The sequence below is a fragment of the Stegastes partitus genome, unplaced genomic scaffold, assembly GCF_000690725.1.
Source record: "Stegastes partitus isolate 25-593 unplaced genomic scaffold, Stegastes_partitus-1.0.2 Scaffold16, whole genome shotgun sequence".
NCBI lineage: Eukaryota > Metazoa > Chordata > Actinopteri > Pomacentridae > Stegastes > Stegastes partitus.
In genome coordinates this window covers 1,434,147-1,452,855 of record NW_007577747.1, presented here as the reverse complement: position 1 = coordinate 1,452,855, position 18,709 = coordinate 1,434,147, and positions in this window count along the sequence as shown.

Here is an 18,709-nt window from a genome sequence, read left to right as displayed (position 1 = left end):
CCTTCAGGATACCCAGCAAAGACACCGCAGCCGCAAAGTAATACAGTCAGACCCCCTCCTGATGGAAATGCTAAATGTCACGGGAGTGTCGTCAGTGCCCAGATGAAAATCTGAGATTTAGCGGTGACCCCAAGCATATAATGAGTCAGGAGAGAGGCTCGCTCTGATGTGTTAGTAGTGGTCTGCAGGCCGTTTCCAAGCCTGAAAATGTGAAGCTTAACGTGTTTTCCTGGAACACATACAGCACGAACGGAGGAGCGGTTTAATCCAGAGGCCAGCTTGTACTTAAAGCGATAGTTTGACATTTTGGCAATCCGCTTGTTTGCTTTTACGCTGAGACTTGTCAGATCGATGCCACTCTCCAGAAAGTGTTGGCTAGGGGTCTGGATACCTCACTGTGATGACCGAAATCTACGGAGTCAGACAAAAAACACCCCCCTGCATATAATCCCCAAAACCACAATGTGTTTTAAAATGCGGATTTGCTGATGAGACAAATGAGATATAATGGTAGGGTTAAATACGTATTTTCTGAGGACATGCAATTATACATTTTAATAATGTTTATTTTTCAAAAGAAGCCATAGATGGGATGGTATGAACCTAACTTTGAATAACTGTGACCAGAGCCGGCCCTAGGCATAGGCAGTATAGGCAAATGCTAAGGGCGCCGACATCCACAAGCTTGCCAGGCTAACTGACATGTATTCAGGCAAGTATTTATCAACAAGCGCCGATGCAGTTTCTCTACCTTTAGCAGCAAAGACGTTAAGTTAGTGTCTTAGCTGCTAACGTTAGCAGCGAAGACATTAGCGTCTTAGCTGCTAACATTCACAGTAAAGACGCTACGTTAGCGTTTTAGCTACTAACGGTAGCAGCAAAGACGTTAGCGAAAACATTAGTGTCTTAACTGCTAACGTTCGAAGCAAAGACGTTACGTTAGCATCTTAGCTGCTAACGTTAGCAGCAAAGACGTTAGCGAACCGTCTTCGCTAATGTCTGAAGACGACGGTAGAGGACCTGCATCAGTGCTTGTGGTTAAATATTTGCCTGAATACACGTCAGTTAGCCAGGGAGTGTCACAAAGACTTGTTTCTTCAGTTTCATTTAGTGTGTTGTTTATAAATAAAAGCTTGAATACATGCATACAGTTTGTGTGACTGTATTAAAATTAGCAGTGAAATTCACTGTGATGCTAGGGGCGCAAACTACAATCTTGCCTAGAGCACTACATTGGTCAGGGCCGACCCTGACTGTGACAGCTGAGTACAAGTTATATATTTATTCTTAAAATTAGACCTATAATCACATTGGTGTGTATTTTTAGCAACACAGACGCAATTGAATAATCATAGTAATAATAAAGACAGACTGTTGAAATACTGCAGGAAACAATATGTCTCTGTTTGCTGCTTTTCCTTCACTCTATGTTGGTTCTTGTCACTTTGATCGAGAAGGTGACACTGCACTAACAATCAAATATTTATTGTATATAGTTCAGAGAATAACATAAATCCAGAATGAAACTGATGGAAGGGTGGGATTGAGAGAAAAAAAGCACAAATTAATTTGCTACTTCAGTGCAACAAACAACGATGTGGATTTATCAGCACGGTTATGCTACAGATAATTAAGAGTCATGGTCGAGGTTGTGGATTGTAACTTGCACGAACTTCTGTCTGAAAACTGTAACTCCTACTACTAAACAAACCCACTGCCCATGCACTTTAACTACGTATGAATGGGAATCACCGGCTTATTATGAATTAAACGCTGCCAGACTTTGGCTAGAATCGAAGCCTGGTTGCAGGTGTACTGCACGTGAAGCTACTGCAAGATGTGAAAAGAGTCCAGAGGGAGCTGTGTGTGCTTTGCTTTGCTTCAGTGTCAGATGGGGTTAAAGACTACAACCTTAAAAGAAATAAAAATTGAAGGTGTAGATGTAAAAAGCAGTGAGTTCACCCACATACAGTAGCATCTCTGTTTTTCCTCCCAATAACAAATCCAACACCTGCTATAGCTCACTGATGGAAGCTCGGACAGCAGAAGGATTCCACATGATCAACCAAAGCGTGGAACAAACTTGGCATGCTGGGATGTTACTGTGTCCAAGTGTTTTAAGTGTGAAATTCATATTCAAGTGTCCCCAAACTGTCTTTACTGATCGATCAGAAGTAGAAAACCTGTGACACTAAAGAGGACTTTGCATTAAAATAATACGTTTGAGAGAGAGTTGCATGATTCGACTGTATCAGCCCTCTGAAGTGTTCAATTCTGTGGATTGAGTCTCTAGTCACTTGCACTGGTGATGCATTTGGATGAGATCTCTAAATAGGGCACATGGGCACCTGAGTATTGTTTATTCAGGGAATCTGCTGATACGGCACGACAGATTTATAGTTCAAAACACTTTTTTAAATCTTATAATTGGGTTTATGAAAGCTCTCGTTTCAGCATCTCTCTGAACCGTGTTGTTTTAGCTCCTGTGTGTGCAACTCATATTGAGATCATCGCACCAGAGGGAGCAGAGCATCGCCGAACGTGATCTCATAGGGAAGCAGATGGAAAGAAAAGTGGAGACTGTGATCCGAAAATGTACTGTATTGCTAGTAGTACATTTCAGTGAGAAAAAAAGAAAAGCAGAAAGATAACATCTGGATGAGGCAGTGGTTGGGAAGATGTAGGATTGTATGTTCTCAGTGAGAACTGGAGGTGAGATTTTACCGATCAGTTTTAATATCTGGAGCTAATGTTAGCCTCAAGGATGGCAGTATTTTTCGTTACTTGGCGACGGTGTCAGTTGCTCCAGGCGCTAATAACCATCCAGATTTTTGGTTAGGACATGTTTGATATTAATCAGGGCGGCTCCGATGAGACTGTGTTCAGTTCAGGAGGTTGCCCCCAAGGGAGGTATAAAGTTTTTTAAATTAAATCAAACTGAAGCCTTCACATTACAAAATCATTTGGGCTAAACATCGGTTCAGAGCAAGATCCCAGACCAGATTTCTCCTCTTCTGGTCGACAAGAGTGAAAAGGGGGTAAATGGACCCGAAACCTCTGTACTGTGTGTCTTAAGGCTTCCTCCCAGTCAGCCCACTCTGTTCTTACTGGCCAGTTTCAGAGTTTTTCAACTCCTGCAAACAAACAGTAGTTTGATTTAATCTCTTTTCTAGCATCCATTCATGTTCGTGCCCAAACCATAGACTGTATAAAAGATGGACGTGGCTACCGTGACGTCACCCGTTGGTTTCTGCACTGAGAAAATGAAGCCAGGGTTTTGCTACTTCCTGGTTGACATCTTGGATTTTTGGAGCCAGTGACGCAAAAATCGTCGGAGGGGGGCGGAGCCATAGGAGCAGCGATTGGTCAGACGGATTGAGAGGCGGGCCCTCTCTGCCCGCCCACATTTACCGCCTTCTGCTCGCTTCGTCTGCATCGTCGCTGCTGACTGTCAATCAAGCCAGCCACGCCCCTTGCCCCGCAAAGTGTTGATGATTTTTTTAAAATTCAGTATCGATTTATTTTCAGATTGGCCACCTGATCTCTGGATTTGACCATGAAAACTAATAAGAAAAAAATCCTGAGCTGTAGGAATGCTGTGATCTGTGATCACAGCCAGGGCTTTTTGGAGCCAGGACTAGCGGACGTAGTGATATTGCAGGTTTTGGACACTTCCGTGTTGGCTTCTATTTTCAGGGCCGGTTGCTACGTCCATCTTTTATACAGTCTATGGCCCAAACCAGATGCAAAATATGCAAGTGGCAACATCCAGCCTGACAGTGAAAATGAGACATTCAGAGCAGGTTTGCATGGAGCATTTTTACAAATGTCCAACTCAAAGATTGGACCTTTGACCTTGGATACCACAGCCATGTGACATAACTGTACATTAATGGTAAAGGTGAGATAATATTGAAAATGGCTTTAAGTAGGAAGTCACAGCGAAGGTATGTGTGGATTACTGCTCTGTTAAACCAGACTTGAATCAGATTTAACAAACACAAAGAGGTTCTTCATCTGTCACACAATCATGAACTAACTGGTCAAAAATCCAGGACTTTTCTGACCGGCAGTGCCCTCACACAGACTGCTGTATGTGGGAGGCACGGCTCTGACATGCCATCCTACCGAGGCAAAAAATATACAGTAACTCTGTACATTCAGGAATTACACTCTGAAATCTTTAGAGTCTTTGAGACGGTACATCCCTCCTTAATTTAAAATTCATTTTCGAAGTGTTTCTTATGCAGCTCCTGCGATTGATAGCAGCTGTCCAGCAATTCATACCATATGTGAGGAGTTTTGTGTAAATATTGTACCACGGGAAGCCTGCTTTACATTTCAATTACTACATTTATACAGTCAGCAAACATGATACGCAGGAAAAATGGCAGAAACCTGACTCTGCCTGCCATGAGCGCAATTCATCAGGAATATTTCGTCAGATGTTGCAGCGTTGGAGGTCACCACACGGCTCTGGCACGCTTTAAAACAATGATTGACTATCATTCTGCTCAGTGTCCTGCTCCGTGTGAGTCCCTGTGCAGTCACAGGGGGCCGGTAAATTAGATTTCGTCAATTTGCAATTCTATGTGATACAGGAACATTTAAAGTTACATGTGGCAAGGATAAGCATCTCAGTAAATGTATAAAAATCTTTGTAGGTACTTATTTTGGTTTGAGATTTGGTCATGGCTAACAGAAGGAAGAAAAGTTTAAATGTTATCAGATTGTAGTATTGGATACATTTCATTAACCACACTTCATTTCATGTAGCCTCCATGCAATGTGAAACAAACTGTACTGTTGCCTACAGCCTGTGCTGAAATAAAAAACCCCGACTCGTGCCCGGTGAATTATCTCTGGCACCCTGGACCAAGTGTTAGAAGCCAGAGTAGTCAAGAAACACTCGAGTGCCTTCGGCCGTCGGGGATTACAAACGTTAGATGAATGTACGGTGCGAGCTGTGATTCTTAGTTTTGGCTGCCCATTCTGCCATTTTAAAAGATGTTTTCGGTGCAGCTTGGGCCTTTGGTTTGAGGGATTGTGGAGCGCTGTAAGAGCAGGGGTGGTAACACATCAGTGACATCATCCTACAGCCAAGATACAGTTACAACCAAACAGCAGATTGGCAGCAAAAAACATGGAGCCTCTGCAAAAAGTTCTCAGGGCTTTAAAAATAAGTCAAACGCCACAGCCAGACTCAAGCAGCAACATCCGGGGCTAAAAAAAAAAGCCATTGCAGAAGTGCACAAAAACTGCAGTTCCTCAAATCTCCACTTGACTCCAAATACCAATCAATCGTGAAAAGATAAGATAAACTTTATTGATCCATCACTGGGGAAACTGACATTACAGCAGCTGGATACAGACAAGACATGGAAGAAGCAGAACAAAAATTACAAAAGTGCAATAAGGCTAAATAGTGATTAAGCAATGTTGTTGACTGTGCGGAGCTGCAGGATAAACAAACAGCGTTAACAATAAAGCCACAACGCCATAGGACAAAAAAAAACAAAACAGTGTTACATGATGGTGATTGTTTCACCTGAAAGGCTGTGAAGAGAAAATACAGCATTAAAATATGTTATTGCAACAACATGGAGATGTTCTGCAGTCGGACGAGTTCATGTTCCTCAGTGTTTAACTTGCTTTCTTTTTTTAATGTGCATAAAGGTGACATCATGCCTTAAACTGCATCTGTTTTCATTCACAGAGGTTTGTCTTTGTATGTGTATTATCCCATTGTTGAACTAACATCAATATATTAACCTGTTATATTAACATATAGGCTAAAGGGGAAAAAAAACTAACAAAAAAAATTAGTAAGGTGGTTAAAATAAAATTACTTTTGTCTTCTGGTCTTAATTAAAACAAGTTGTTAAAATGATCAATAGACTAAAATGAAGCATTTTATCAAGATACATTTATTTATTTATTTAGCTCTGTTTTCTAGCCCTCAGAGAAATACTATAAAAAAATATACTGTAATTTTTGGACTATTGAGCAGCACCCACTAACTTTAAAAATAAAAAAGAATATACAGGCTGCACTTGTCTATAAGCTGCAGGTGTCCACGTTGTAACATGAGATATTTACACAAACATTTTTTTAAAACTTTTAATTAAATACGTACCGGTAACATACACAAATATGTACCACAAATGCTTTTTTCCCAACAGTTCCTGTAACACGGCTGGTTAAGAAAATAAAAACTACAGCAGCCTACCATGAAAAGTCATTGATTGATATCTTCATCTTCCTCCTGCACTAAAACCACTAAAGTCGTCTTCGTCAGGGTCGGACTTGAAAAGCCTCAGAATGACTTTGTCACACACTTCCTCAGTCTCTCTTTCGTTGTCGGTCTCAGCATCACTTTTGTCTCGAGGCAAATTCATAAAAATCTTAAAAATGTGTAAATTAGCCGCAACATTGTTTAAGCCGCAGTGTTCAAAGTAGTGATTTATAGTCCGGAAATTACGGTATCTATAGGCCTAGTATATCACAATATTTCACTCTTTACCACTTCTGAATGAATGAATGAACCACTACGTACCAAAGTAAGGCCTCACATATGCTTTTCAAACCCGGGCCATTTATGATCATATTCAATAAGCTGTGATAACAAGAACTAATTTAAATTTAATTCAAATGAACTTCATGTGAATCTTATGCCGAAAAACCAAATGAAAACAATATCATGTGTATACTGGTGCTGCTTCATAAGGATCACTATAGACTGGACTGTGACTGATGACAACCTGTTTGCATCCAGGAAGCTCAAACACAATCAGTTTCCTGATACACAATCCTGACTTACAAACTAAGCTGTAGCTATATTGTGGTAATTGAATGCTCAATGTGTATCCTTGTGGCACTTTAAAACAAAAATAATATTGTTTTTTTACATCTTCAAATGTGTACTAACAAGTCAGCTGTCTCTGTTAAAATGCTCAGTAGGTCAAAGTACAGCATGCTGGTTGCCTCTTAAAGCCGACTGCAGCGGCGAAGGGAAGCTATGTGCACTGCAGCGCAACTCTAACATAAACTCCACAGCTCATATCACTTATCAGCTCGTTGGTAGGAGCATGTTTCTCCACAGGGGTTACCACCTCTTTGAACGGGGCAGACAATGCTTCCTTGTTGAGCCGCCCGTGCCTGTCAAAATGAGTGAAAGCTTTAGGAACGCAATCATAATATTTTCAAGTTGGTTTGCAGAAGGGCCGTTTTGGCCTCTTTCAACCTGTGTGGCATGTGTCGGCTTTTCATGGGAGTGGAGCTGCCGGTTGGTATGGGTGAAGCCCTCCGGGTCCCAGCGGAGGAGTCGTCTCCATGGGTCACGGTGAGGCTGCTCTGCGGTCCTGGATGCCTTCCAAGGCCATCGCTGATTCAGGGGGATGTGCACAAAGCGGTTGTCCAGGCAAAAAACATGTCAAAGCAAGGCTGATGTTTCCATAAAAGCGATAAATCCCGGCAGCAGAGCAGAGCAGGAATTCCATTATTAATATGTCCACATGCTAGCTGTGGTGCCCATGTTAAATGATTTGTTGTAATGGGATAAACATGACTGGGTGCTGTTTTACACACCGGACCTGATTCAGAAACAGTCTGCCGATGTGAACCTCTCAGCAAAGGTTAGTCTGTCTGGCCCGCAGCCTTGACTGTTGCACCTGCAGCTTTATGACCAACAGACGGACACTGTTTAAAATGCGTATCGCAGATTTTATTTTATTTTTTTGTTATTTCCTGAGAAGGTTATAGATATCAAAATACAAAAACAAGGCTACATTCATTCATCTTGTGTTTCTGATTGATTAGCCGTACAATCAGCTGCTTTGGTCTCCCATAAAACATGTTTTAATGCATTTCCATATCCAAAATAAAACACCTGCAGCTTCTTTTTTCTTTACAGACATCATTCATCATTCCTATCGCCAGTTTTACTGTTTTTCTTCTTCTCACTTGAATATAAAACACCCGTAGTTGATTTTGTGCTGAATGTATTTCAGGACTCCAAGGCCAGGCCACCTCTGTATAATCTCAAACAGCCAGTCCTTTTTCTTCATCCCTGAAGCCATAAAGTGTTATGAAGCTGCAGGACTTTCTCCTGTCAACACCAAGTTGTTGTTTTACCTTGTAGAACCTTTGCAGCATTAACAGCAACTCCTCCTTCATCCTCCCTGTCTGGGATGGGTTTGAGAACTTAACTAGAGGTCAGAAACCAGATGGTGAAGTGGCTGAAGGACGATAAGCCTTGAATCCCGATCATACCTGCAAGTCAGGAATAGCCTCTTCTTCTTCGTCGTCTTTGATTAATAGCGTTTGATGCATGTGGTGGTGAAAGTCCTTCTAGAGATTTAAGGCACTGCTTAGGTAAAAAAAAAAAAAAATCTTGGATCAGTTTGATTGTAAAGTTGCACAGACCAGACAGCAGACACACAAAGAGCTGCTGTCCATTTCCAGCAAGGGGAAGATATGCACTTCAAGAGATCAGATTTCAAATGGTGGGACTTACAATCAATGATTTTTTTGTCAAAACTATTTATCGTTCCTGTGAATACAACACTTGGCCTGCCGTTCTCTAGACAGTCAGCTCCTCTCAACAGTTCATGTGGTTTCAGCGACTCTCAGAGTGTCGCCAGCCTCTGAGCCAGACAGATGCTGCTAATGACAGGTTATCTCCGACTAGCAGCACCGCAGGCATCGCTTTACATGGCAACACTTTCAAGATCACTCATGTCCTCTTTCCCCATGTGTTTCCCGCTCATGTGCTGAATTTTTCAAGATACGCTGGAGCTGATGGCAACGGCAGAGTTACTGCCCCAGTCAGGTCTGCAGCATTCACAGGCTTTTATATGTCCACACATATACACACATCGGCTGGTGAAGACTTATCAGAAGCAAGTAATCGGTTTATTCTCATGCATTTTTATTCCCACATTTCTTCAGTTGAGGCGATTTTTTTCAACCAAAGAAAACCCTATCTATGATTCAAGCCATTAATTGGTCGCAACGGAAAAAATCTTTATCTTAACTTAAGCAGCCACAGCTTAGCTTTATAGCTTCATTAGCCTAAATGAATCCTTAGTAAACATAAAAAGCTAGCATTTGCATCATATTTAATCAATCAGAGCAGATCACTGTGCACCTGTAAATATTCACATGATGTTGGACAGTAGAACTGTATCTCCTGGTGATCCCAGCACAGCAGCTACTGAGGGATATAACACTGTCAAAGCAGTACAGGCCTGCTGTTTTAGTGCTTTTTTAGTGCATCACGAGACTACAGGACATGACAATCCACCTACAGACCCTTAGATTTGGCACAGCTCCTTTATCCAGTCATCAGTCTGTGGCCAGCTCCCTGTTTTCTCCTGCATTTCTCAAATCTGTAACCTTGAAAAGACGTTTAGGGACATTAAATATAGCTGCAGGGGAAACAGTGCCAGGATGATAGGAGCAATTTAGGGAGGTTCAGGTAAGGTTTTAAGGTTTTTGGAGGCTGCGACTTGTCCTCATGAGAAGAACTTGCAAAACACTTCAGCCCTCCCAGAAACCAGGAGGAACTGGGCTTATAGAGACAACAGCCCACTCCGCAGCAACTCATCGTAACCCAATCGCCCAAGCAGGAGAAATATTTTTGCAGCCTTGCTATCACAGTTGACTTTGGCCCTGATCAAAAAACCAATTGCACCATGTTACGAGGTTCAAGCACAGGAAGCGTGTCTCTATTGAAACTTGACTTAGAAAACAGGCGTGCAGCACAGCAGTGAGTGGGCGGCGGTTTTTTTCTCAAGGTGTCGCTGGATCTTCCGAAAGCACTTCCATCTTTCTGGTCCGGTTGTGCGGTACATGTGACGGATTGATCTAGCATGTGTTGCTGCTCTGTGATTACAAACACAGTTGCTTTATACCAACGGCGAGAACTTTCTGAAATGATTTTCCCTCCTAATTGCTGCTTTTTTTTCTCTTTCGTTATTAATCAGTTGGGAGCGTTTGATGACAAGTGCCTGGGCTTTTTTACACGCAGAGTACACGTCTTAATGCACTGGTATCTCATTACAAATGTGTTTATTGAAGCCATTTTCCCAAAGAAACTAGATTTGCAATCCAAAGCAAAGAGCCAAAAGCTACAAAACACATGCTGTTTCTGTACGACTACCTCGCAGTGTTTAAATAAGTAAAACCTCAAACAATAAACTTGTTTCCATTAATTGTAGTTTTTAAGTGCAAGTGCAGAAACGACTTTCTGTCTGTTTTTCTCTTCCTTTATTTCCTTTCATTCTGTGGTGCAGAAAACAAGACCGCTGGGAGAGAAACGTGATCGCCCACACCTTGCTGAAAGTCAGACCTGTATATAACAACTTACAATCCCAGCAGTTTTTTTTTTTTTCTAAATTTGCTGATTTATCCACCATGTGCACATCCTAGTTCCTGAGACAGCTTTGCATAATATGGTATTTGACAGCCGGATGTGATATGAGGAGAGGAAATAGGATAAAAAAAAATCCATTTCAGCATTGGACTCTGAACTTGGAAGAGCTAATTCTTCTTTTTTTCATCTCCAAATTGCCAGGTGTAAATCCGTATTGGCTCGGGGACTGACAGGATACAGCGTGGATGGCAAAGTCTGCACAGCTCAAAAGTGAGCTTCATTGAGTGGGGAGCCCTGAAGTGACTTTTGATATGAGGAGTGTCAGTTATATCTCCCAGCTGCAGATGGATGAGGTCTGCTTTGATAGATGGGACTGCACTGAATACCTGGACTACTTTTTCCAAAAACTCGGATGAAATAAAACTCAGGAGTTGAGTACTACACGCGTTAAAGTCAAAAGTTTTACTTCTGGCTTATGTTTTAATGTCCACCTGGATTCAATGTGCACCACAGTGAAACTTTTTTCTTCTTTGCTGACAAACGCTGCTCTTTTGAGATGGTTTAAGGAAGGACGGGTTAAAACAGGAGCGTTCTGTTGGCTGCTAGAGTTTCCTGATTGAGTACTTCGACAGTCACAGTTCTGATTCATAATCTTGAACTGCATCTCGCCACAGTCTCTTGCTTTCAAATAAAGTACCATGACATGTTCTGGATGTGTTTCTGGCAGCGCTCTTCTGCCTGTTGTGTCTATTATGGCTCATCGTAACAAATCATCTCTTCCTGCGCTGTATGACAAACCAGGAATGCAAAACGGAGCTAGACGGATGCATATCTGCCAATATTTAGAGTTAACAAACATTTTTGATGAGTAAAGGTAAGATTTGACTGTTGAAGTGGCTATCGACAAGTTTTTTTGCTTTGACTTATCATCATGAATTCGATGTTGACGCCACTGGGGTTAGGATCCTTTAGCCTCGCTTTCACTGTTCTGTCTGACGCTGGGTCTGAAATCTGCCGGGAAAATTAAGGTTCAGCTTACGGTTAAAAGAACAACTAGACTGTGGAAACTGTACCACAAAAGAAACAAAAGAGGGAAAGATTGCAATAAGGGAAAGGGATAGAGGCTGAGGTAAAATAAGAGTGAACTTCAGACGGGCATTCACTAAATGGTGTGAGCTGCAGGACTCGAGAGGGCAACAATCAGCCATCATTATTTCTCCTAGATCAGACAGCAACCAACGTATTCATCGTTCATTATTGATGAATACAGCCAGGCGTTTTATTTGGGGTGAATATTTCAAACTGACACTCTTAAAAAATGTTTTCAGTTGATAATTATTGATCATTTTTAAATGAACCATTTTTAATGAAGCCCAGAAGAAAAAAACATCTAATTTTAATTTTGCCTATTTATAATGTCAGCACAGCACACACAAATACACAGGGATGAGGAGTGACCTCACTTTCTGACATATAGAATAAACAAAGAAAGTCAAACCTGAAGGTGCTCAGAGGATAAAGCTGCTCGTATTCAGGTTAAAGTTCCGAGCGGCGGGTCTGGACCGGGAGTCACAGGACGGGACGCAGCGCTGGCCTACATGTCAGCCTGACATCAGCTGACTCTGCCGCTGGGAGTTGGAGGGGGACAGGTACACAGTGTCCTGGATGTTATTCAACCATAAAGATGAGCAGCCGTGAGTCCCCAACAGCCTCCACCAGGGGAGGTTTGTGGCTCCTGGTGCTGAGAGACCCAGGTGGCTGCAGACTAGTTTTGACAGGCTGTTTACCACCCAACATTCAATCAAAGGGTTTTGTTACTGCTGTGCATAAGGTGTCAATAGACTGCCGTTTTGTCACCAGGGCCTATTCTGGATTTGTTGCCGTGAACAGCAGCCAGGTTATTAGCTGCAGCAATAATGACAATGCTACTTCTAGCTTAGGCTCGCAGCCAGAAAACAAACCAGGAGCTTCGTTATTGTCTCTTCTTTCCTCGGTGGAAGTGATCGCTTCTTGTGGAATACTTTTGGTAGCTGACTTTTCTGCAGTTTCACAGCTTCAGTCTTTTCTGGTATTCATCTAGTTTTAAAGGGAGTAATAAAATGAGCCAAGATGATCTTAAAGCTGTTTTTGTTTACTTACATTCAACTAAAAACTCAAAGGCCAAGGATGTTGTTGTTGTTGTTGATGTGGGTATTGTTTAAATTAGTACAGCATACAAATACAATCTTTTTTTTAAAGAAATTGTCACAGATTGTAACTTACAGGACAAAAGTGGAACTAAACTGATCCAGAAAATCCAGATAAATCTGAACTCCCTCTGTGCCTGACAGGCTTCTGTTATTACCTCTGTGATAGAACGATACCAGCACTGCCATTAATACGTGATCCAAGCACTGGGAGCAATGTAAACATCTAACATAAAATGAAATGGTTAAAAACATACATTTGCTCGTCTTCTATGGCTGTGAATTGATAAAGACTAATTACTTCAACGTGGTGCAGGTTTGTCTCCCCAGATCTGTTGCTTCAGTAACGTGTGATGGTATCACAGCCAAGCACTTTCAGATGGCGGTTGCTGGAATGATTTCCAAATGGGTGTGGGGTTTTCCGGCCTTATCCCTCTTTTTCCATACTTGTTTAACTTTACTTTTTTTTTTTTTTTTTTATAAAGGAAAACCAAACACTGATTGTAGAGCCTGTTGAGGTCATTAGATAACAGGAGTTCCTCTCTTTCTAGTCAACTTTTTCATTATTCTTGGGTTTTATAGCTGCACCTCTCTGCGTGATCGGGTTCAGCTGAGAACTCGAGGCTGGGCCTGAAAGCGAAGCAGGAGTCTGGTAACAATATCAAACAGCCATCAAGCAGCAAAGGAGCTTTTTGTTCCCAACACGGGTGTGACCGTGTTGGCTTGCCCTCCAATCAGCGCGCTACCAGAATGGAACCGTTTCATTGACAGCCAATGCCTTGTGAGGCGCATGCAGGGGATCTGGCATACGGGTGACATCATCAAAGCTATGTGTGCATGTTTTGTTCCTCTCTGAAAATAAATTTGACCGCACGGGCTGGTTATTTCACAGCCGAACAGCGGAGCTCCTGGTTGTTTTGTTTTGGGCGGATCTCCGAATTGCCTGCCAGCAGTGTCCGTATGCTTAAAGATAACAGTCGAGACGATTCGTGGCCAAGTCAGGCCGCCGTAGGGTTCCCAGCAAAATAACAAGAACCAAATGTTTATGAGATACGTCTGCCTTTGACAAGATTCCACTTGAACATGTCTCCATGATCAATTGATCGGCCATTCGTCATAGAGCAGAGACTGAGGGCAAAATAAACAGCCTTTGTTGAAAGATGTGTGCTCATTCAAGAACATCTGTGAAGCATTGCACTCGTGACAACCTCAACGTCCCCGCGTCTCGATAAATAACTGCCTCCGAACTGCTTTAAAAGTTCTAAAATGTTCAAAAGTTTTCATTCGTGTTTTGAGGAATTATTCAGCTGCAAAAATAAATAAATTGGCAGAAATATCAAATGTTTACACACTTTAATAACGCAGTTCTATGGGTGCTTTGTGAGTTTCAGAGCTACATTTGGATTTAAGGTAACAGTTCCTATGCAGACTTTGCTCACAGATGTAAACACAAAAGGAACATTGTTTAAAACAGAAAGAGAACGACGCTCTGTGATGCATTTAAAGAGTTGGAAAAGCATCAAGTCCAGTGGCATCCAGACCAGTAAAAAGAGCAGCAGCTACAAACAGTCTCCGGTGATTGGAGCTTTCCCCCTACAACTGAAATTACCTTTCATCGTACTTTGTGAGCTTAGAACTGAGCAGGAACAGCTTTGATGGTGTGGAGGAGCACTGGGGAAATGTGGGTCAATCCAGCTCACTGAACGCTGCTATGACAGTCCAGGAAACAAATCCAAAATGAACAGCACTTTGCATGAGGTTGAAATGGATATACACAAGGCACTACCAATATGCTTCATAAAAATTCCTAAGAAAACAAGTTTGTGACCTTTCCTATGAAACAGAAATCGTAAATGTTCAAATCTCTACTTTGTATCTGCTGCATTCATCAAATTGTTTTTGGACCAAAGTCTTGAAACTGTGAAACCTGTCTTTCACAGGAGACCGTGCTTTAATCAGTGGAATATATGCGCCACAACTCACATATCCTGGAGGCAGCACTGTAAACTTCTATACATGTCGAACACTGCGCCTACATCTCCTCTATAATGGGATTTCCCTTTATGGAGTGAACTTAAAAGGTACATCAAACTAAACTACAAGTACAACCTGAATTCTGTGGGCAATACATAATAAAATCTGCATGATGGCTCAATTTGCAAAGGTTCAAATGAATGATTGACAACTTCAGAAACAAGGAAATTAGAGTATGTTGAGGAATTTGCTTTGGGTTTGTCAAAATAAAAGGTTTAAATATAATTGCAAATGTTATCGAATCCCTTGTAGCCATTCCAATATATACTGTTTCCATAAAGAATACAGTGCATCATTTTTAGATAGACATTCATTGATGTATATTGCAATAGGCTGTGAATATAAATGAATATATTTGGCCCCAATATATTTCTGTTGCAAAGCTTTTTACTGATACCCGGCCTTCATTTAGGTATTCATGTGTTAAGCTGTGAACATGCCTCCTGGTGAGTTGAGTTAAGGCTGCAAAGCTGATAGGTGAGACCAGCACCTGCAGAGAAGGGAAATAAAGTAGAGCAAGCCTAAATATACAGCAGGCAGGACTCACCATTTTCCTGCCTCGCCTCTATTGCATCTCTGTGTGCGCTTCTTGAGGAACTGCTGCGTAATGGGTATCAGTTATCTGAGCCTCAGGCCATATGCGCTCACAATATACAACTGAATAAGTGGAGAAGAAAGGATCGGGGTGGGAGCTGAAGCTGCAGAGAGGACGAGAGGTGACCATTTAGAAATATATTTTTATGGTTTAGGTTTAAGTCATGACACTTTTACACTACTTTTACAGCCACAGCATTGTGTTATCAATCTTCTCTCCAAAAATCTAAGTATTTTCACGCCTAGCAGTCAAACAAAAGATATGTTGACTTCTGATATGTTTCCCTCAAAACAAAAGAGTTTCACTGTATAGGGATAGAATTTTTAGGAGACAGGACAGTGCTGGTGTAATATTGTTTATTAGTGCCAGCAAAACATCTTTGGCCCATTGGGGTATGGACATAGGACCTCTGGGGGTGTCCTGTGCTGCCACTGGGGGGACACTGGTACATTGGCAGCAGATTCTTTGGGTCTGGTGGGTTGCAGGATGAGGTGTGCCAAGATGCAAAATGTTCAGGTGCATTTTGTGAATGCTCAACTGGAGACGAGGAACTTTGGAAGCTGAGTCCACACCTTGGACTCTTTGCTGTGTTCCTTTGGGGATTTTGTGGAGTGGGACTGCACATTGTTCTGCTGGGGGAAGGCGCTACTGCTGGGTTTGGTATGTGTCAAGGCAACTTTCACATTAATGCCAGGACCCAAAGTTTCCCAGCAGAAGATAACGAGATCTCCAATGTCATGCACTTCTCCTTTCCTTGGCTTTAGCGTTGTGCCTTCTCCTTTATTCAGTGTTATTACATCTACTAATATCCATTTCATAATGAGCCTGGTGATTGTTCAGAATGTCGATGAACACAAATTTCATCATAAGCACCTAAAAAAAGAAAAACTAAGCGTTTTTGTAGATGCAGGAGTCCTGCACAGGGTTCAAGTGCATTTTAGGACGATACCATAGACCCCTTGCCTCGAGCATTTACATCTGAATGATATTAAAAATGAATCATATTATCAGATTTACCCAAGAACCCATCAAACCTAACTCATTGGTTCTCATTAGTTTTGACAGTCATTTAATCCTGTCAGGGCCCTCGAACCCTGTCATAATCCCAGTTTAATCAACTGGTCTTTACCCTTCCCCAGTCATCAGTGACAGGATTTTCATTTAGGGAGACACATCTGTGGCCAATTCAAGATGCTTGCTGTTATGTGAGTGACCCTGTGAGATGATACTGGAGATAAAACCCGCCGCATTGAAGTCTCCTTGGAAAGTAATCCTCTCAGATCTCCGTTCGGAACCACTAAGACGTATCGCATATCCGCTAATCATTTTCTAAGTTGTTTACTGAAAATACTCCTTGTCTGGTAGATAGTGGGTCTGGAGGGACAAGGGGCTTCCTCTACATTAAGACTTTGTGCTCGGGGTCATGTGGGGCGAGCGTTTCACCTATTGAAAGCAGAATATTGGATTTTGAAAGGAGAACGCGCTGGGTTCTGGGCTCTTAATGGAAACAATTACTACACTGGCCCTTTTGGTTCAATGACATAAATTCCCTCCACAAAACCTGCCTTATATCAAGTATCTCTAGAAGTGCAGCAAAATTGCAACGTCTTACTGTGAGCTCAGTCAGTACATTTAACAAATAAACAAACCATGACTGGAAACATTCGGTCATCTCGGAGACACGAAAGCCCAATGAAGACAGTGATTTCTTCCCCCCCCCCGGAAAATATTCATTACAAATCTGCCTGTTGCAAAATGCTCGGTTGAGAGGTCACTCAATTTTTGTTGAAGACCTTCTAAGTAGCAGCAGGTACAAACATTTGACTACAAGTAGTTTGAAAATGAGATTACCCTGACAAACCTTTCAGCTGGCAACTTGGACGTTCTTCTGCTATGTTTTGGGGTCTGCTCAAAGCTACTACAAATTGCAGAGCAAGAAAAAGTTTGGACAAGCCTTGTGTATTCTTGTTTTGCCAGCACTAAAGTTGTATACTTTACACAGTGGAATAAAGACACTGCCAACAAAAGCAGCTGCACAAATGTATTGGGTAGAAATGTGTCATACCACCACTGCAATGAAAAGATTGATTCCTACAAAATGAGCAGCTTGGACCGATCCATTATCTCTACCTCACTGAAGTGATTGCAAACAGAGAGAGACAATATTTCAAATTAGGAAAATCAAAAAAGGTCAAAGATCAGACTATGACAGTTATCTCTCTCTCTTCTCTCTTGGTTTTAATTTTCTGCCTTAGAGCTATTTCAGTCGCTCCTGCCAAAACAGACACAGGACTCGGTGCGTTCGTGCGCTGTGCTGCTCACGTCGGCCACATCACAGTATCTCAAATGGAGCACAACTCCCCCCCTGGCTTCTCCCCATCATTTCATACAACATCTGGCGCTGTGGGGCTGACTCCAAGCTCCGGTGGAGGTCTGTGTCGCTGCACGCTGCAACACATCTTCGAGAGGACCCTCCGCAAGACGAAGACGTACCGCACTGGCACGTCTGAATCGGAGCAGCCCGCCGTCTTCATCACGCGTTAACATCTGTCCACAGCTCGGCAGGACGCTAAAGGGTTCATTTTCATTATCTACAGGAGTGGGGCTCTGTTTTGTATTTCTGTGCGTGGTGAGGTATGGGTGAAGACGATGATGCTCCGCAGCATGGAAAGAGTTTGCTCCTGTGGTCACGTCTCGGTATGAGAGCAGTCGTGATTCATGGTTATTTTGCACACGTTTTGGACGGACTACTGTAACAGTGAACATTCATATTGGTTTAATCTTGTATGTGCCTTACTTTTCCTCTAAATGCAGTGTTTACAAGTGGAAAGATAAGGCCCGCAAGGATTTGTGCGAAACATCACCAGTGAGTGATGTGCAAGAAGTTTCATTTTTTTAGATGTGGGATAATTAAGTTTACCAAATTAGAAGATTTACCCAATGTAATTTACAACACAAGATTTATGCTGATTGGTAAGACTACTGCACAATAAGGGTTTCCTGAGTAACCCCAAGTATTTCTCTCTTTAAACAAGACTTCCCAGAAGTAGTTTGGAGAATAATTAAGCACAGTTGTTCCAACTTGAGAGAAATGGCAACATTTTTCCACACACTATTTTGGTTTTCAGGTTTGCAACTTTACTGTTTAGGAGTCATTTCAAGCAGTGGTGAAAATGAAGCAGCTGAAGATCCAGGTGATGAGAAACAGGGATAAGAGGAAGGACTTGAATCGGATGCAGCATGACATCAAATAAAATGTGAAGGATGTGACTTTGACCATAAAAGACTGCTGCTGGCATCTTGTTTCTTACCAAGAGTCAGTGTTTTTTCTTGACACATGATTAACAGATACAGATATAAAAATGTGCTATTTTATTTAAAGGAAAAAGCCACGCAGTGAAGTACTTTGATACAGGGTGCAACTACAGGGAGAACTTTTAATAAGACATAGGCCTCACAACTATGTCTCAGAGTCAGTCAGCTGAGTATTTTGATTTATCTTTATCATCATGGATCATG